We start from the raw sequence: 22,530 nt of genomic DNA on the forward strand, positions 1-22,530 counted from the left end.
TTTATTATATGAATCAGTCTGAGGTATGAAAACTACTGAATTTTGTTTATGATTCAATATTTTGAATAAAAAAAGGACATGCTGGCCCTCTTAATTGATGCGAACAAAATTTTTTAGTCATAATATTCAAATATTGCTACCTATTTTATTATACAATCAATCCATACATGAAAATATAACTCATTTACTATGCGGCTATATAGATTTAAATACTAGAATGCTTATATGATCAGTTTTGGTTGTTGCGGACAAATAATTTTATTATATGAGTCAGTCTGAGGTATGAAAACTACTAAATTTTGTTTACGATTCAATATTTTGAATAAAAAAAGTACATGCTGGCACTCTAAATTGATGCGAACAAAATTTTTTAGTCATAATATTCAAATATTGCTACCTATTTTCTTATACAATCAATCCTTACATGAAAATATAACTCATTTACTATGCAGCTATATAGATTTACAGAATAGAATGCTAATATGGTCAGTTTGGTTGTTGCGGACAAAAAATTTTATTATATGAGTCAGTCTGAGGTATGAAAACTACTGAAGTTTGTTTATGATTCAATATTTTGAATAAAAAAAGGACATGCTGGCCCTTTAAATTGATGCGAACAAAATTTTTTCATTCATTATATTCAAATATTGCTACCTATTTTATTATACAATCAATCATTACATGAAAATATAACTCATTTACTATGCGGCTATATAGATTTACATAATTAAATGCTTATATAGTCAGTTTTGGTTGTTGCGGACAAATAATTTTATTATATGAGTCAGTCTGAGGTATGAAAACTACTGAATTTTGTTTACGATTCAATATTTTGAATAAAAAAGGACATGCTGGCCCTCTAAATTGATGCGAACAAAATTTTTTATTCATAATATTCAAATATTGCGACCTATTTTATTATACAATCAGTCATTACATGAAAATATAACTCATTTACTATGCGGCTATATAGATTTAAATACTAGAATGCTTATATGGTCAGTTTTGGTTGTTGCAGACAAATAATTTTATTATATGAGTCAGTCTGAGGTATGAAAACTACTGAATTTGGTTTACGATTCAATATTTTGAATAAAAAAGGGACATGCTGGCAACCTAAATTGATGCGAACAAAATTTTTTAGTCATAATATTCAAATATTGCTACCTATTTTATTATACAATCAATCATTACATGAAAATATAACTCATTTACTATGCGGCTATATAGATTTAAATACTAGAATGCTTATATGGTCAGTTTTGGTTGTTGCAGACAAATAATTTTATTATATGAGTCAGTCTGATGTATGAAAACTACTGAATTTAATTTACGATTCAATATTTTGAATAAAAAAGGGACATGCTGGCAACCTAAATTGATGCGAACAAAATTTTTTAGTCATAATATTCAAATATTGCTACCTATTTTATTATACAATCAATCATTACATGAAAATATAACTCATTTACTATGCGGCTATATAGATTTAAATACTAGAATGCTTACATGTATATGGTCAGTTTTGGTTGTTGCAGACAAATAATTTTATTATATGAGTCAGTCTGAGGCATGAAAACTACTGACTTTGGTTTACGATTCAATATTTTGAATAAAAAAGGGACATGCTGGCAACCTAAATTGATGCGAACAAAATTTTTTAGTCATAATATTCAAATATTGCTACCTATTTTATTATACAATCAATCCTTATATGAAAATATAACTCATGTACTATGCAGCTATATAGATTTACATACAAGAATGCTTATATGGTCAGTTTTGGTTGTTGCGAACAAATAATTTTATCATATGAGTCAGTCTGAGGTATGAAAACTACTGATTTTTTTTATGATTCAATATTTTGCATAAAAAAGTACATGCTGGCACTCTAAATTGATGCGAACAAAATTTTTTAGTCATAATATTCAAATATTGCTACCTATTTTCTTATACAATCAATCCTTACATAAAAATATAACTCATTTACTATGCGGCTATATAGATTTACATAATTAAATGCTTATATGGTCAGTTTGTGTTGTTGCCAACAAATAATTTTATTATATGAGTCAGTCTGAGGTATGAAAACTACTGAATTTTGTTTATGAATCAATATTTTGAATAAAAAAAGGACATGCTGGCCCTCTAAATTGATGCGAACAAAATTTTTTAGTCATAATATTCAAATATTGCTACCTATTTTATTATACAATCAATCCATACATGAAAATATAACTCATTTACTATGCGGCTATATAGATTTAAATACTAGAATGCTCATATGGTCAGTTTTGGTTGTTGCGGACAAATAATTTTATTATATGAGTCAGTCTGAGGTATGAAAACTACTGAATTTTGTTTACGATTCAATATTTTGAATAAAAAAAGGACATGTTGGCCCTCTAAATTGATGCGAACAACATTTTTTATTCATAATATTCAAATATTGCTACCTATTTTATTATACAATCAATCCCTACATGAAAATATAACTCATTTACTATGCGGCTATATAGATTTAAATACTAGAATGCTTATATGGTCAGTTTTGGTTGTTGCAGACAAATAATTTTATTATATGAGTCAGTCTGATGTATGAAAACTACTGAATTTGGTTTACGATTCAATATTTTGAATAAAAAAGGGACATGCTGGCAACCTAAATTGATGCGAACAAAATTTTTTAGTCATAATATTCAAATATTGCTACCTATTTTATTATACAATCAATCATTACATGAAAATATAACTCATTTACTATGCGGCTATATAGATTTAAATACTAGAATGCTCATATGGTCAGTTTTGGTTGTTGCGGACAAATAATTTTATTATATGAGTCAGTCTGAGGTATGAAAACTACTGAATTTTGTTTACGATTCAATATTTTGAATAAAAAAAGGACATGTTGGCCCTCTAAATTGATGCGAACAACATTTTTTATTCATAATATTCAAATATTGCTACCTATTTTATTATACAATCAATCCCTACATGAAAATATAACTCATTTACTATGCGGCTATATAGATTTAAATACTAGAATGCTTATATGGTCAGTTTTGGTTGTTGCAGACAAATAATTTTATTATATGAGTCAGTCTGATGTATGAAAACTACTGAATTTGGTTTACGATTCAATATTTTGAATAAAAAAGGGACATGCTGGCAACCTAAATTGATGCGAACAAAATTTTTTAGTCATAATATTCAAATATTGCTACCTATTTTATTATACAATCAATCATTACATGAAAATATAACTCATTTACTATGCGGCTATATAGATTTAAATACTAGAATGCTTACATGTATATGGTCAGTTTTGGTTGTTGCAGACAAATAATTTTATTATATGAGTCAGTCTGAGGCATGAAAACTACTGAATTTGGTTTACGATTCAATATTTTGAATAAAAAAGGGACATGCTGGCAACCTAAATTGATGCGAACAAAATTTTTTAGTCATAATATTCAAATATTGCTACCTATTTTATTATACAATCAATCCTTATATGAAAATATAACTCATGTACTATGCAGCTATATAGATTTACATACAAGAATGCTTATATGGTCAGTTTTGGTTGTTGCGAACAAATAATTTTATCATATGAGTCAGTCTGAGGTATGAAAACTACTGAATTTTGTTTACGATTCAATATTTTGAATAAAAAAAGGACATGCTGGCCCTCTAAATTGATGCGAACAAAATTTTTTATTCATAATATTCAAATATTGCTACCTATTTTATTATACAATCAATCCCTACATGAAAATATAACTCATTTACTATGCGGCTATATAGATTTAAATACTAGAATGCTTATATGGTCAGTTTTGGTTGTTGCAGACAAAAAATTTTATTATATGAGTCAGTCTGAGGTATGGAAACTACTGAATTTGGTTTACGATTCAATATTTTGAAAAAAAAAGTACATGCTGGCACTCTAAATTGATGCGAACAAAATTTTTTAGTCATAATATTCAAATATTGCTACCTATTTTCTTATACAATCAATTCTTACATGAAAATATATCTCATTTACTGTGCGGCTATATAGATTTACATAATGAAATGCTTATATGGTCAGTTTTGAGTGTTGCGAACAAAGAATTTTATTATACGAGTCAGTCTAAGGTAAGAAAACTATTGAATTTTGTTTGTGATTCAATATTTTGAATAAAAAAGTACATGCTGGCACTTTAAATTGATGCGAACAAAATTTTTTAGTCATAATATTCAAATATTGCTACCTATTTTCTTATACAATCAATCCTTACATAAAAATATAACTCATTTACTATGCGGCTATATAGATTTACATAATTTAATGCTTATATGGTCAGTTTGTGTTGTTGCCAACAAAAAATTTTATTATATGAGTCAGTCTGAGGTATGAAAACTACTTAATTTTGTTTATGAATCAATATTTTGAAAATAAAAAAAGGACATGCTGGCCCTCTAAATTGATGCAAACTAAATTTTTTAGTCTTAATATTCAAATATTGCTACCTATTTTCTTATACAATCAATCCTTACATAAAAATATAACTCATTTACTATGCGGCTATATAGATTTACATAATTAAATGCTTATATGGTCAGTTTGTGTTGTTGCCGACAAATAATTTTATTATATGAGTCAGTCTGAGGTATGAAAACTACTGAATTTTGTTTATGATTCAATATTTTGAATAAAAAAAGTACATGCTGGCCCTCTAAATTGATGCGAACAAAATTTTTTATTCATAATATTCAAATATTGCTACCTATTTTATTATACAATCAATCCATACATGAAAATATAACTCATTTACTATGCGGCTATATAGATTTAAATACTAGAATGCTTATATGATCAGTTTTGGTTGTTGCGGACAAATAATTTTATTATATGAGTCAGTCTGAGGTATGGAAACTACTGAATTTGGTTTACGATTCAATATTTTGAAAAAAAAAGTACATGCTGGCACTCTAAATTGATGCGAACAAAATTTTTTAGTCATAATATTCAAATATTGCTACCTATTTTCTTATACAATCAATTCTTACATGAAAATATATCTCATTTACTGTGCGGCTATATAGATTTACATAATGAAATGCTTATATGGTCAGTTTTGAGTGTTGCGAACAAAGAATTTTATTATACGAGTCAGTCTAAGGTAAGAAAACTATTGAATTTTGTTTGTGATTCAATATTTTGAATAAAAAAGTACATGCTGGCACTTTAAATTGATGCGAACAAAATTTTTTAGTCATAATATTCAAATATTGCTACCTATTTTCTTATACAATCAATCCTTACATAAAAATATAACTCATTTACTATGCGGCTATAAAGATTTACATAATTTAATGCTTATATGGTCAGTTTGTGTTTTTGCCAACAAAAAATTTTATTATATGAGTCAGTCTGAGGTATGTGTCACCAGGCTAATTTGGACTTAATTTTTATTTTATTATTTATTTAGAAATTGAACTTTTAGAAAAGATGTTATTTTACAAATTTAAATATTTACATGTATAGACAAATAATGTGTTAATCTTAATTAGTGACATATGATTTTCAAATATTTGAGACAGATTTATTGAGTTACAGAAATTAATATGAAAGACATTAATTCATACTTAAGGTGTGAAAATTATTGAAAGAATGAGATTATATGAGTATTATAAATTATAATTATCTTTTGTATTAATTAATGTGAATGCTGTCACTTATAGCTTAAAGTTTTGAAATGTCATTTTTAATTTGAGTATTGTCATGTTAATTGAGTATTGTCTATTTTTGATATCTAGTATAAATACTTATTGTAAACTTTGTAAATTGAGTTGAGAACGAGAGAAATAGTAAGATCCATTAGATACAGTAGGAGTCACATTATATTGACGTTATCCTTTGTATATGTTATACTAGTATTTGGCTTGGAATTAAATGTTATAACTTGAATGTGTTGGATTTTCGTGAACTGCAGCAACTAGTTCCTTAAATATTGGTGACTGTCATAGTGTAATTGTTTTTCTAATGATTTTACAAATAAAATCATGACCCCGTAACCACGCCCCTCGGTTACATTATGGTGGAGGACCCGCGGCATGTTGACTTCTATGCTCAACAACGATTCCAGTACCTTTAATAGCAGCAAGTGAGTGTTCCCCAGATCAACAACATCAGACAATATGGATATTAATTTACGACCGCAATGGAGACTCTGGAACTTTCCTAGTCAAAGACCCGTATGTGGCAGATGTGGAATATTACATAACAGAATTTGTTTTGCTAATTCTAAAATGTTTTTCAAATGTGGAAGAAAGGGACATTATGCAAGAATGTGTTTTGCTCGTATACCATCAGTGAAAGCAAAAGAACAACAAACAACAATAAAGAAAACCAAAGTGAAAAGTAAAAGTGAAACAGAACGGGACAGATCAAGATGGATTCAACATATGGACAGAAAACAGCCAATGTTTGAATTACCATTTTCTAATATCAGAAATGCAGCCTTCATAAGTGTTTTAGAAACAAATCATTCAGTTAAAGTAGAATTAAAAAGAGTAAAAGAAAAATTAAAGGAGAAAAATATCAATGGTGAAAAAATTAAGGATCAACATAATATGAAAGATGAGGAAATAAGCAACCTAAAAGAACAATTGCATACAATGTGGGAAAGAGCTCAACTATATGTTAAACAAAATGAGGAATTTCGAGAAGAATTGGATAAATTTAAATCAACACCAGAAAACCTAAATATTAATGATCTTTATTGGCAAAATGAATTCTTAAGGACTGAAAATTTAAGGATAATTACAGTGAGTAATGATTTTAAGAAACAACAATATTTGGAGAAAAGCAAAATTGATGTAGAGTACAATGAAATAGTGAAAAGACATCCGATATATTTAGAACTTCAACTAGATTATGATCAACTACAAAAAACATTAGATTTATTTAAAGATTCAACAATGGGCAGAAAAGAAGAAAGAGAAAAATATGAAATAAAGATAGTACAGCTTGAAATGCAGATAAGACAATTTCAACAACAACAACAAAACCAACAACAACCGCAACAGCAGATGTGGAATCAACCACAGAATGTTTACAATCAAAGACAATCTTTTAATTCTAATTATAACAGTAGGAACAATAGAGGACGTTTTTATTAACTTTTATTAACACGAGGACGTGTTATTTGTTGAGGAGGAGCCATTTGTCACCAGGCTAATTTGGACTTAATTTTTATTTTATTATTTATTTAGAAATTGAACTTTTAGAAAAGATGTTATTTTACAAATTTAAATATTTACATGTATAGACAAATAATGTGTTAATCTTAATTAGTGACATATGATTTTCAAATATTTGAGACAGATTTATTGAGTTACAGAAATTAATATGAAAGACATTAATTCATACTTAAGGTGTGAAAATTATTGAAAGAATGAGATTATATGAGTATTATAAATTATAATTATCTTTTGTATTAATTAATGTGAATGCTGTCACTTATAGCTTAAAGTTTTGAAATGTCATTTTTAATTTGAGTATTGTCATGTTAATTGAGTATTGTCTATTTTTGATATCTAGTATAAATACTTATTGTAAACTTTGTAAATTGAGTTGAGAACGAGAGAAATAGTAAGATCCATTAGATACAGTAGGAGTCACATTATATTGACGTTATCCTTTGTATATGTTATACTAGTATTTGGCTTGGAATTAAATGTTATAACTTGAATGTGTTGGATTTTCGTGAACTGCAGCAACTAGTTCCTGAGATATTGGTGACTGTCATAGTGTAATTGTTTTTCTAATGATTTTACAAATAAAATCATGACCCCGTAACCACGCCCCTCGGTTACATATGAAAACTACTGAATTTTGTTTATGAATCAATATTTTGAAAATAAAAAAAGGACATGCTGGCCCTCTAAATTGATGCAAACAAATTTTTTTAGTCATAATATTCAAATATTGCTACCTATTTTCTTATACAATCAATCCTTACATAAAAATATAACTCATTTACTATGCGGCTATATAGATTTACATAATTAAATGCTTATATGGTCAGTTTGTGTTGTTGCCGACAAATAATTTTATTATATGAGTCAGTCTGAGGTATGAAAACTACTGAATTTTGTTTATGATTCAATATTTTGAATAAAAAAAGGACATGCTGGCCCTCTAAATATATGCGAACAAAATTTTTTATTCATAATATTCAAATATTGCTACCTATTTTATTATACAATCAATCCATACATGAAAATATAACTCATTTACTATGCGGCTATATAGATTTAAATACTAGAATGCTCATATGGTCAGTTTTGGTTGTTGCGGACAAATAATTTTATTATATGAGTCAGTCTGAGGTATGAAAACTACTGAATTTTGTTTACGATTCAATATTTTGAAAAAAAAAGGACATGCTGGCCCTCTAAATTGATGCGAACAAAATTTTTTATTCATAATATTCAAATATTGCTACCTATTTTATTATACAATCAATCCATACATGAAAATATAACTCATTTACTATGCGGCTATATAGATTTAAATACTAGAATGCTTATATGGTCAGTTTTGGTTGTTGCAGACAAAAAATTTTATTATATGAGTCAGTCTGAGGTATGGAAACTACTGAATTTGGTTTACGATTCAATATTTTGAAGAAAAAAAAGACATGCTAACACTCTAAATGGATGCGAGTAAAATTTTTTAGTCATAGTACTCAAATACTGCTGTCTCTTTCATTATACAATCAATCCATACATGAAAATATAACTCATTTACTATGCGGCTATATAGATTTAAATACTAGAATGCTTATATGGTCAGTTTTGGTTGTTGCGGACAAATAATTTTATTATATGAGTCAGTCTGAGGTATGAAAACTACTGAATTTTGTTTACGATTCAATATTTTGAATAAAAAAGTACATGCTGGCACTCTAAATTGATGCGAACAAAATTTTTTAGTCATAATATTCAAATATTGCTACCTATTTTCTTATACAATCAATTCTTACATGAAAATATATCTCATTTACTGTGCGGCTATATAGATTTACATAATGAAATGCTTATATGGTCAGTTTTGAGTGTTGCGGACAAAGAATTTTATTATACGAGTCAGTCTAAGGTAAGAAAACTATTGAATTTTGTTTGTGATTCAATATTTTGAATGAAAAAGGACATGCTGTCATTCTAAATTGATGCAAAAAAAAAATTATGTCATGATATTTAAATATTGCTTCCTTTTTTATTATACAATCAATCTTTATATCAAAATATAACTCATTTACTATGCCGGCTATATAGATTTACATAATAAATTGCTTATATGGTCAGTTTTGGTGTTACAAACAAATAATTATATATTACGAGTTAGTCTGATGTATGAAAACTACTGAATTTTGTTTACTATTCAATATTTTAAATAAAAAGAGGTCATGTCCGTCAGGCTGGTACAAAAATTGCTGTCAATTGTTACGTATTATATGGTCAATTATGGCATGAAAATATAACTGAATTACTTCTATATAGAATAAGATAACTTGTTAAGAGGTAAATATTGTCAGTTTTGGTTAATGATATCAAATAATTTTGTTTTACGAGTCAGTCTGTCTAAGATGAACAAGAAAATTACTATAATTATTGTTCAATTAAATACAAATGTGTGACATTTTTAAATAACTTTTATCGTCAATATGTCAAGCAGAAATGACCGGTTGGTCAATTAATTTTGATGTTACTTATCATTTCATATTTTAGGTCAGTGTATCCAGGTTACGATGACAATCTGCGTTAACGGCCGTTTACTACAAACAGTAAACGCGCGTTTATACTTTTTAGGAAAATAGAAGACGCTCATTTTTCCACGTTAACGCAGAGGTAAACGGGAAAGTAAACGCCCGTTTACTCTTTACAAAATTAGAAGACGCGCCGTTTTTGCGTTAACGCGGAGGTAAACGCGAAAGTAAACGCCCGTTTACTTTTAATGTCTACTGCAATTTCGGAGTTAACGCACAGTTAACGCGGCGTTTACATGAAGTGCACGCGAGTAAACGCCGCGTTAACTTTTTCGGCCCGTCTACATGTAATGCTTGGTCTGCACCCAACTGTAGTTCGTCTGTTCTCGCTTCAAACCAAGCCATCATAAATACACCAGAGATGACTAAAATGAAAGTCTTTTCGCTCATTGAGATTTTTTGGTAGGTATTAAGCTTCAATTCGACCATTAATTACCGTAAATTTTCGATTTTTGCAAAATTACGAAAAATATGTTATAATCCTTGACCTTCCCGAAGCTTATACTTCGTTTAGTCGATTGTATGAAAGTTTTTTTTAAGAAACCGGTCTTTTACTGCAAAAAAAAAAAAAAAAAAAGATAAAAGCGATTTTTGTTTGAAGTAACGAATCTCATTCTTACAAGACAATGAAAGTTTTCGTGTTTTAGGTTGTGCTGAAGCAAACGTAAAAGTTGAAATAAAAATTACACTCCGAGATTACACTAAAGACATTTCGCTAGCACACATGGGACTAGATTTATTAATTGTTCATTTGCAAGTCAAAATTAATAATCATGCAAAACAAATGATAAAACTTCCCAATTTAAAACTGAGAAAAAACCGACAGGAAACCAAAGTACAAAGGTACGGCATTTATTTAAAAACAATCTCCATCCAACTTCAAAATGTGAGGTAAATCGATTAGCTTACGCCAGCCAAGCAACCAACAGACAAAATAAATCTTGACTCTCCGATCAAGACTATCTATAGACACGGAATAAAAAATAACGGAAAATAATAGCATGTTAGAAAGGTTACAAACACATTTATACAAACATGAAGCAGCTGTTTTTTTACTGAACTGGTCAGTGGTAATACAAAACTAGGGTTTCAAAAAGATGAAGAAAAAGAAAAAGACATTTAAACATGCTAAAGTTTCTGAAAAAGCAAATCAGACCTAGTGTTTAACTGAAATTGAAAAAAAAGGATCATGATAGTCTATAATATGTAAACATTTATTTCAGAAAGCCAACAACAAAATGAAAGGAAACTATGTATTGCTTAAAAACATTGACCAGGGCCGTAACAGCCTCATGTTTGAAATTTTAAAACAAAGTCACAGTACAAAGGCTTGTCTTCATATCAAATTGTTTTCACGGCGAATGTCTTGCAAGAAGCAAACTCCCATTACTCCGATGTCGCCCCTGCTTAATTTTGCGTGATCCATGCATTCCCTATTTCCATTCTCAATTTTATGTTTCTGAATTACTTGTCTTTTGTTCATTTACTTCCCTACTAAATGTCTATAGTCTAAGTGTTAATTTTCATTTGTAAATGTCTGGTTTCGCAATAATGCATGTCCACCAATATCCAGACATTGTGCGAAAAAATATAGTTTAGAAGATATTATTCTATGCTGAATACAGAAAACATATAGTCGTTTCTTCATGAAGATTTGAACTCTAACATTAAAGAGAACCAAACTGGCTGTCCTTTTTGAGTATTTCCATCTGGTGCCTTACATTTAAGGGTTTAACTAGTATTAACATGATTAAGTCGTGTCAACTTACTATCAAGACAGACGCCTTTATAGAAAAAAAGGAATATGGGGTAAACATACACGGGACCTAATCGAACACAAAGTCAGAGCTTAACAAAAATACAAATTATCAATGGTCAGCGTTTGTATTAATTCCTGTTCATCTTTATAGTCGCTAGAGGGTCTTCAACGATGAAAGAATCTGAGAGTACTTAAGTTTCTAACAGCTAGTTCACACTGTTACGTTTGGAGTCTTCCTGTCCGTCATCCCGCAATCTGATAATTTGATTATCTGTCTCAGGACCTGCGCATATATAAAATACTTGCCACTGAACATTGAACCAAGTAAAATCAATACATATCGTTTCATATATAAAAATCGATCTACAGATGATTATGCATTTCTTAGTTGGTTAGATTCCCTTTTGTGGGAGTTGAACACTTTGCGGGACAATTTCCTTCTCATGGGAAGATATATTTTTCCCATGGGAATATTAGTTTTTTCTTTTCTTTTTTTTCTTCAGAATTTGTAAAAGTGCTATGAAATATTGAAATGGACTGACAATCATGCACTAGTAACCAATGACTGGAACAATATAACAGGCATTTCAATAAATTAAAAGTATTTCTATCATACTTTTACACTCAAAAGTCTTTTTATATCGTTGAATGATTGATAGAAATTCTACCGTTCAGCGAATGATTTTACAATTTGAATCTTTCACCTTTGTTTTCGGTCAATATCATCGTGCATTTCATGTAATAGTGTTCGCTGAACTGTCACGTATCAGAAACATGCCTTTTGAATTTCAGAATTAAAATTATAATTTTGTTTTAATCTATAATTATACATGGGGAATGACGAATCGTGTTTTTGATTGTTTTCTAATTATAACCTTTTAATTTCGTGAATTTACATCATAATTATTATGAATGTAATTATTCTTTTTCGTCTACGTAACTCGATATGCGTGTTTTTCGCCACTACAAAGATGAGCACGAACTTTTTTTGTTCAAATTTCCTAATCTTGCTTATGCAATGTTGTAACTCGTCTACACAAAAATCTTTTATTTCAATTCATTTTTGGTCTTTTCTAGATCTTTTATAACCTCTCAGGTAATTTTCAAAGAAAATCCAGAGTTTTCGGCATTTACAAGGACGCGTACGGATGAGGATTAAATATAATCTTTTTGTGATATATTCACTTGTACTTTACCCGTAGGCTGTCTTCGTGTACTGCAATTTATGGTTTACATGTTTAAAGGAATACGAATACGTTATTTCTCATAAAACTTCATTATTAGTTGTCAAGAACATACATACACATAACTATAAGGTAAAATTAGTACATGCATGTGTAAACGATACAATTAAATTAGCTTGGAGGACTGACTTTCACATTTATAACTTTTACATAGTTTTTCTAATATTACAATATTTGATGAGTTTAACTGTTGATCAGCTTTAAAGATATAAGGGTTTGACTAACAGTAGTTCCTTAAACATTTCCTTCTTTTTCTATAGTTTATACACTCTAAAAATTGTGTTGAGAGCCTAAACACTTTCCTAAACACATTTGTGAAACCGATTTTTGACATGTTTTAAATCTAAACATGTTTAAAATTTAATGTGCTTACAGCCTAAACGTGTCAAGCTATAAAGTGCTTACACTGTAAACATGTTTAGATGTAAAGTGTTTAGACTAGAAACATGTTTTGCTAAAATGTGCTTAGACTGTAAACATGTTTAGTTGTAAAGTGTTGTATCTGGAAACATGTTTAGTTCTGAATTGTTTTGTCAGGAAACATGTTTAGCTGTGAAGTGTTTTGAATGTAAACATGTTTAGACCATAAAGGGTCGTGAAGAAACATGTTTATCGTTTTAGTGCAATAAGCAGTTACTTCATTAGACCCCAAATAAACTAATACTCCGGAAGGCTAGACTGTAAAACGTATGATAGCTTTCAATACTACATGTGTTCATACCATCACAAAAGGAGCCAAACGCATCAAACTAAGAAACTTGAATTTCCAATTCAAATTGATTGTGACTAATACCTTTTCAATCTGAATGAGTATTTTCTTTAATTCAATTGTCAACATTCGACTATTGTATTTTTTCTCCATTTCAAATATTCATTAAACAGTCTAGAACTTTTGAAATGAAATTATCATTATACTAATTCTAGGATTAAAAACAAAATTACAAGATATGAAACAAAGGAATTTATGTAATTGTTTATTTCCAGTTAATCATTGAACACAATCAAATATAAACTCATAAAATCATAAATTCATAGCAACGTACATATACATAATATTGACCAATCAAAACAATTTGAAAATGTCCTGTTTTCATTTTACAAGTCAATAAGAGCTTCTCCTTTCTTAGTACCCAACTGCTGGTCACTGGCCTGAAAGATAGAAAAATTTTGATAAGCAACTAAGTAGAATTAATCTAAAAATATAAGTATACGACCTACAACACCAAAAAGTAAATGCATGATTTAAGATCAAGATAACAACATTAGAACCGTGGTATAAAAGCATAAATGTACTGATGAGTAAATTGATATTTTTAATATAAAACTTCTTTTCATACTTAATATCATTCATTTGATCAAATATATATTGACATTTTTAAAATCAAATACACTTCGGATTCTTACCTAGCAATATAGTTGCTACTGTGCATTATCTCCTCTTTTAGCATGTCAAGACAAATGATTTCCTCTGCACTTCTCTCATCTAGAATAAAACAATACATATCAATAAAAATATAAGAATGTACAACGGCTTATAACTATTGAAGAAAAACAAGCATCTTTTTATTTATTTTGAGCAAATGTTGATTGTGCATTTAGGAAGTGCTTACTAAAACAATGAACTCGATATGACACTGGTTTTGCGAATGATGCACTCGGCAGATTCCGCTTCCCTTCATGTTCCATTATAATCTGCCGAGGAGTACCAAATGAAAATTGTCCTCATGAACTCCTTTCCAAGAACATATATATATATATATATATATATATATATATATATAATAAGTGCTAGCTTGCATGATAGAACATTAAACAACTCTTATCTTTACACAAGATAGTTTAAACACTAAAATCTCTTTCAAGCACTTGTTTCGTGGGATGGTTCCCCCTTTTTCTTCTCCTGCATTGACTATACGGTAGTGTACTTGTACATAATACTTATAACTGTCAATAATCATTTAAAATTGGCAGTACAAAATAAAAATCAGTATAATTATAACTCCTTACCTTTCTGAAACAGTTAAGTTACGGTCAGTTATGGTCAGAAGTAAACAGCGTGGCCTTTGACTTCGGGTTCTTTGTTTCTTCTTCCCGCTCAAAAATTAGCACGTGGTATGCATGCCGTCTTCGGCCTAAATGTGTTGTAATTCTAAACGTGTTTAGGAAAGTGTCTAAATATTGAAAGTGCTTAGAATTTAAACACGTTTAGCTTCATATACTTGACGATGTAGCTAAACATGTTTAGCACAACAACATGTTTATTGCAAAGTGCTGAGAGCCAACACATGTTTAGTGCGAAGTGCTGAGAGCCAAAACATGTTTAGTTTTTAATGCTTAGAAATTAAACACTTTCCTAAGCACATAAGTCTTGCAACACGTTTAAATTCTAAGCACTATTTTTACAGTGTATGTTCTACAATTCATAATGTAATGGTACTCATCATCAATGTTGTTTGTGTCACAGAGACGACATATTCTGTCTTCTCTGTGTAAATCCTGAAACCTTCTGGACTCAATCGGCAACTACCACATCTATATCTGCGTAATATATGAATTTAGAAATGTAAAAAGGAGTTTTCTAATTGATAATTCTTTTTGAAAATATGACAGCATTATGTTTTATGCGATTCTGCATAAAAGCAAAGAATTCTTCTTGAAACTGGTCTTTGGGTTTCTGTTTAATACATTTTGACACCCATTTATCACAAACTGTGCACAAGGACGGAAAACAAATATACGTCCTTGCTGTGCACTATAATTCGAAATAGTTGTAAATTGCAATTTTTTTTAATTTCTATTTTTTCCTCACTAGATAGGTGAAAGTATGTATAACATTTATTGTAAATTGCGAAAATGCATTACGAGCATAAATTTATAATTTCAAGTTAGAATTTAGAGTCTCAACTTTTTTCAAAATCTCTGTAATATTACTCATCTATTATTTATGTTTATGTCAAAGGCGTTTGATTGGATAATAGGTAAAGGTAGGCGTGGTTTTGGGTAACTTTCCTCCAATCAACTGCCCCATTCGAGAAACCTGTGTGCGCTGATGCGTGTAAACTGGGTATTGTAACGGTACGTGTCTTACATCAGAACCTATCGTGCGTGACCAATGTTTATTGTATAATTTCTTGTCACGTGGTCAAATTATCTGAAATACAAGTTCTAAAGGTGCACTACAGCAGAATTACAGTTTCAGTTGTTATAATTCAGACACAAATTAATATGGTTATTTTGAAATCTGCTGCATGGTTTATTCCATTGGCAATCATATTCACGAAAAGTTGTAAATCTTGAATATTCTGTAATATCTTTATGAAGCGTGATTGAGAAGTAGATTCACACAGATACTGCAATCATTGTCATCTTTAAAATTTACTTTGCATGCACTAAATTTCTAATCCATTTGTTTAGAACAATAAAATATGTTTAAACTACTAAATATCTAAATGAGATTACATAGGAATAACTTGTGGTGTATTCATGTATACTAGTATGTAATAATAATAAAAAGAAACCAACAGCACTATTTGACGAAGACGAAGACGAAATAAAGGATTGAATTTTAACGTTCAGTGACATATATTACAATGATGTCGAAACAGAACTTGAACTTGACAATAGGTTTTCATAGAACCGTCGCTTTTCCAAAGTACGCTTAGTTGCGATTTCACAACTTCGGGTTCGCATTATAGTTATACATGTACAAAATAACTTACAATAAACAAATTCTGATGATTTCTTCAACTGTTCGAGGACTTTCTAGTTGTAATATAAATCTGTGATTTTCTATATTCGTACTTTCGACGAAGCAAAGCAGTTCGATCTAGATCTGGACATGTATCATCATTAAACATTTACAATATTCAATAGTTGTACATTTTTTTTGGTACATGTAGAACATGTAGAAAAATCCGTCTTTTCGAATAAAATCTTAATTTACGTACCATTGTAAAATTGAGAATGGAAAATGAGGAATGTGTCAAAGAGACAACAACCCGACCAAAGAAAAAAACCAACACTGAGCAGAAGGTCACCAACAGGTCTTCAATGTAGCGAGAAATTCCCGCACCCGGAGGCGTCCTTCAGTTGGCCCCTTAACAAATATATACTATATACATGTATATATATATATATATATATATATATATATAGTCCAGTGATAATGAACGCCATACTAATTTCCAAATTGTACACAAGAAACCAAAATTAAAATAATACAAGACTAACAAAGGCCAGAGACTCCTGACTTGGAACAGGCGCAAACATGTTTATGATCTCAACCACCCCTATACCTCTAGCCAATGTAGAAAAGTAAACGCATAACAATACGCACATTAAGATTCAGTTCAAGAGAAGTCTGAGTCTGAAGTCAGAAGATGCATATACGGACCCTGGATTTAAATCAGATATGATCTGGCGGTTTTTGTCTTTTTTTCAAAATACATATTTTTAATTGTGACTATCTTTAGTTTCGAATCTTTCTTTCATTCTAATTAATTTAGTTTAAATGAAAATAAGGAAATTGGAATTAAAACACTGTTGAAGAGAAACTATATATTCGGGTTAAATTCACCTTAGTTTGTTAATTCAAGTTTGACATGTAACATCTTAATCCGTAATCCACATTTACCCGACAACCTTAAATTGTTTATTGAATTTTATCAATCAAATATCCTCACACAGGAAACTAGACAAAATAAGTTATTTGTAATGGTATTTATCAAAACTAAAATGATTGAAAATATCTTTGTAGAATATGAATTTGCCTAATAAGCGAATAATTATAATACATATATTTCAACATCTTCAATAGAGAGATTACTGATAAGATGCCCAAAATATATGTACATGTATACATATTGCGATTAGTGCTATATAGTATGTCAATGATATCGAATGCCCGCTGAGTGTTAAACATGTTTGACACTGCTGGTTTTAATTTTCTGACTCAAGTATAAATTTAAGAAAAGTTAATAGTTTCTGAATATTTTTAGATTCAATATTTTATCATTATTATTATTTTTTAAAGTCTCACCACATACAAACATAAAATGAGAATCACAGAACTAAACAAAACATTTAAACATTTGCATTGTGTGCATCAATCTTTAAAAAGATAAATGAGACGCGTATAAGACACAATATATATATATAAACAAATTTTTACTCATTTACATTCAAAATTTACAGTGTCCGTATATAACAAATGAAATGAAACATCTTTTTATTTAAGAACAAGTGAAATAAAATGCCGTTTCTTTTCAATAAAATATTGTTGATGTTTTTGGCATCTATTGCAGCAACATTGTCGTTATTGAATAAATATATAAATTTTTCGCTATTTGATATTTATAAATTGAAATGTTAAGCCTAATGTATTATTATATGTCTATAATGGGCATTTTAAAAGGACAGGAATATAAAAAAGAAGATGTGGAATGATTTCCAATTAGACAACAGTCCACAAGAGACCAAAATGACAGAGACATTAACAAATATAGATCACCGTACGGCCTTCAACAATGAGTAATGCCCATACCGAGGGTTTGGATGGGGTTCAATGATTAGAGAATAATGCCCTTGAAAAATGAAGATTAGAGAATAATGGGCATAAAAAATAAAGATTAGAGAAATGTGTGGTCTAAAAATATAATGAACATTGAATGATCAATAAAAGAAAACACTAAAAGATACCTGAATTTTATTGAATGATTAATAAAAGAAAATGCTAAACATTATCTGGTAACAGAATTTTCTCTTCTTAAAATTTAAAGAAAATTATCAAAGTTATCATTGTAAAAATATGATAAAAGTGAAAACAAACTTGGTAAATAAAGGCAACAGTAGTATACCGCTGTTCAAAACTCATAAAACCTTTTTTGGTTTCGTGGTAACAGACTATAGGATTCAGTCAATATGAACTGGTTTCCGATACTTCTACTCGGGCTTTAAATTCAGTGGCGGATCCAGAGGGGGCGTAGAGGGCGTACACCTCCCCTTTTGCTTGGACTTTTTTTTAAAATGATTAATCAGACTAGACTTCGTGAATTAATAGGGAGATGCAGCATCTAAAATGTCCAACCCTTACACCTTACCAGCAACTACAAAATATGCATGCCCCACGCCAGGAACCGTTTAAAAAGTGCATATTTCACTTATTTTATGTATTAAGTCCTAAAAAGGGGCAAAAAAAAAATTTCGCCTCGCTCCCCTCGTTACAAAACTACAGCCCCTCTTTCAAAAAGCCTGAATCCGCCCCTGTTTATATCTGACTATGCGGTTGGCTTTAGCTCATTGTTGCAAGCCGTACAGTGACCTATAGTTGTTAATTTCTGTGTCATTTGGTCTCTTCGAAGAGTTGTCTCATTGGCATCTTCTTATGTGTAGTCAAAATCACTGGAAAGAACTGATGAAAACTTGGACTTGTTACTTCATAGAACTAGCACTTAAATCATGCAGAACAATACACACCAACACGTCATTGTTGAGTAACAAATGAAAGCCTTGCTGTTGTTTGGAAATCACCGTTCTCATTCATTTAAAAGAATGATTTTTACTCTTTTTTTTAAAGATTAAAGAAAACTGGGGAAAAATTAGAGAATAATGCGTAAAAAATTACTTTTAAAGAATAGACTTATTTTTTGAAGATTAGAAAAAAAGGGGTGAAAATTAAATGTTTACAGAAAAACAGCCCCCCCCCCCCCAACTCAGACCCTCCTATAAGAATCATTTTAAATAGGATGGACAAAAAGATGGAGGGGTAGAGTGTAATATTTGTAACTGGGCGTTAAGCAATCATGAATCATTTAATCTATTCTTTAAATTTTCATCTCTTTATTCTGTAATTTAAAGTGCTTATTCCACTATCATCTTTATTTCTGTAAACTTACTTTCATAGCCTCATATATGTACATGTACATGGTATTTGATACAGGAACAATATACCGTCGTATATTACAAAAATTGAGAATGAAAATGAGGAATGTGTAAAAGAGACAAAAACCCGACTATAGAGCAGACAATTCAAAAGAGGAAGGCCTAAATTACGGGTCTTTAATGTAGCGAGAACCTCATGCGTATACATACATGCATTATTGTATGCACATGCTTGTTCCAGAGACATATAATACAATTATAATGTCTATGGATAAACATAATTATTTAGAATTAAAAAGTGTATAGTTATCAATAAGTTCATTTTCAAAATCATTTATTTAAAGTGAAAAATCGCGAATTATCCCTTTAAGGCTTGTTGAAGATCTTCATCAAATAACGAATGAATATAAGAAGATGTGGTATGCTTGTCAATAATTTAATTCACCGTACATGTGGAATACCGTATGATAGTTTTTTTGGTCTAAAAAAAAATACATCTACTACATGTCTTTGATTTAACAAATGATAAAAGATCTGGCATAAAAACTTGATTCTGAATATAATCTAAAAATTGAAGAGAAAGCCAGACTAAGACGTTATACAATTTAAAGAATACAAATCTTAAAATTTTATTACTTAGAGGTATACTGTCCCCTTCTTTTAACCTACAAGAAAACTTCACGAGAGCCGATGATTAAATATCCACCTTGTTTTTCCGTATATATACTGAGCCAAAAAGGTTTTTATAAATTTTTTTTTGTTGTTTTTGGAAAAAAATATTTAAACATCATTGATATAATCCTTAGTTTTACCTGTAACAGTCGTACTTTTTTCCTGCTGATTGATTTCGCGCCATTTCAGCTTTGCACGTGTCAATGATGTTTTACCTTCTGTACCTGTAATTTTAAAACGATATTAAAAAAATTCTTTTTCACTAACGTTCAGAAACACACCATTGGTAAGAAAAACACAAACACCGTTGAAAAATTTGCTTGGGGCGTCAACCAGGCCACCCCGAAAATGACAGTCAGAAAGGTCTTGAAACGGTTGATGCCGGAATGAGGGTTGTTGACATCATGGCTCGATTTAATGTGCACTAGGCAACAGTTCAGAGACTAACAAACAGATATCGACAAATTACAACTGCATAGGATAGGTCGATATCTCCTAGACAAGAAAAAACTATCGTGAAGGGAGGAGCACTTCCTTCGCTTTACGTCAACACGTGACAAGTTTTTTTCGGCTAAAAAAGTACTGCATTGACTAAGGGAAGTTGCTGGTGTTCCTGTCAATCCTTCATTGGTGCACTAAGGGCATGGCTGAGAAATTGATTTTGAGAAACACTATACTCATTTAAGCATTTTGACCCTCCCGCGCTCCATACAAAGAAAATCCTAATTAATGTGAGTGATAAACATTCATGTTGCTTCTGACATATCATAATTCCATTTTTGTGTTATTAGAATTATATGTTTAAATTTTATGATTTTGTAATAAAACAAAATTTCACAATTTTGTTGCTAAACTTTTTTGGCTCAGTATATATATTAAAATAACTTAAGAAGCAATTCAAGGGATATTCAATTTGTTTCAATATTGCCGAAAACTGAGGCTACTATAAATTTTATACATGTAGTCGTCTCAGCCGAAAACAATACATAATATTGATAATATAAGCAAGTGTGACAAACCAAATTGAATCACAAATTTGTTGTTTGGGATTATTCATGGTTCCCTAGTATTCCTTTCACGAATTTGGCTATACTTTTGGACCTTTTGGATTATAGCTCTTCGTCTTTTATATTAAATTTGCTTTTGATTTCATATATTTTGGCCTCGAGCATCACTGAAGAGACATGTATTTTCGAAATGCGCATCTAGTGCAAGAAAATTGGTACCGTTAATTGTATTCTATATTAACCAGTGACACGTGTCCTAATTTTTAAGAAAAGGGATAGAAAAAGTATGAATCAAAAATATCCGGTTTTTCAAAACTATATTTTCAAAATGCATTGCATAATTTAAACCGATTTAAAGTGTTTCATTTTATTGTATGTTTGTGCGTATACGAAAAAATGATAGAAAGTTAAACTTCAATGTTCATGACTTACAAGTATTATAATATTTCTTGTAAAATTGATAAATGAGCGGTTTTCACAAATACTGAACATTAGAATATATCGTAAACGTCAATTAATGAACAAGCAACCCAACGAGAAAAATATAATTTCAGAGGCATCTACATGTACATGTATAACTAGTTTTGAGTTAGAGAAATCATTCAACATGTTCATTGCCATATGATTCTATTCAGATTTGTGAGTTTTTTCGATTTACGAATAAGTCTATAAGATACAAAAAATTAATTGAAGCAAAAAAAAAGAAAGAGACATGAAATAACGAATTAACATAAGTTTACAAATACATACCTAGGTGCATTTACCAAAACAACATTTGAACTTATTAATACATTTTTTCATATTATTGTAATTTTATGTGTATGTACCCGATATGGAGTTCTTCTGAAATTAAAAATCACTTGAATGGGTATTTCTGGTGTATATACATGTATCACACTTGCTATCTACATGTACAATATACGGAAATGACACGGCTGGGTATTTTAAAGTTACTGAAGGTAGATTACTGGCAGGTGTATATCCCCGGGCGAAGAATTTACTGATTTGTCAAAACGGTTAGGTGTAACTTGTCATATTGTAAAGTTTTGAATCGCGCTCATCTCTTTTTTTTATTATATAAATTGCGCCAATAAAAGAAACTTGACACATTCCCCATTTCCATTCTCAATTTTATTAATTGTGTC

At 29.9% G+C, this 22,530-nt stretch overlaps 1 long non-coding RNA gene across 1 annotated transcript; it reads right to left on the bottom strand.

The window, feature by feature from the left end:
• Positions 1-13,785: 13,785 nt before the first annotated feature.
• Positions 13,786-15,232, bottom strand: LOC143052892 (uncharacterized). Its single transcript, XR_012971281.1, has 3 exons — positions 14,835-15,232; positions 14,232-14,310; positions 13,786-13,976 (listed from the first exon to the last, which is right to left on the bottom strand). It is a non-coding gene; the product is annotated as an uncharacterized LOC143052892 (long non-coding RNA).
• Positions 15,233-22,530: the final 7,298 nt, after the last annotated feature.

This window comes from Mytilus galloprovincialis, chromosome 11 (genome assembly GCF_965363235.1).
Source record: "Mytilus galloprovincialis chromosome 11, xbMytGall1.hap1.1, whole genome shotgun sequence".
Classification (NCBI taxonomy): Eukaryota; Metazoa; Mollusca; class Bivalvia; order Mytilida; family Mytilidae; genus Mytilus; species Mytilus galloprovincialis.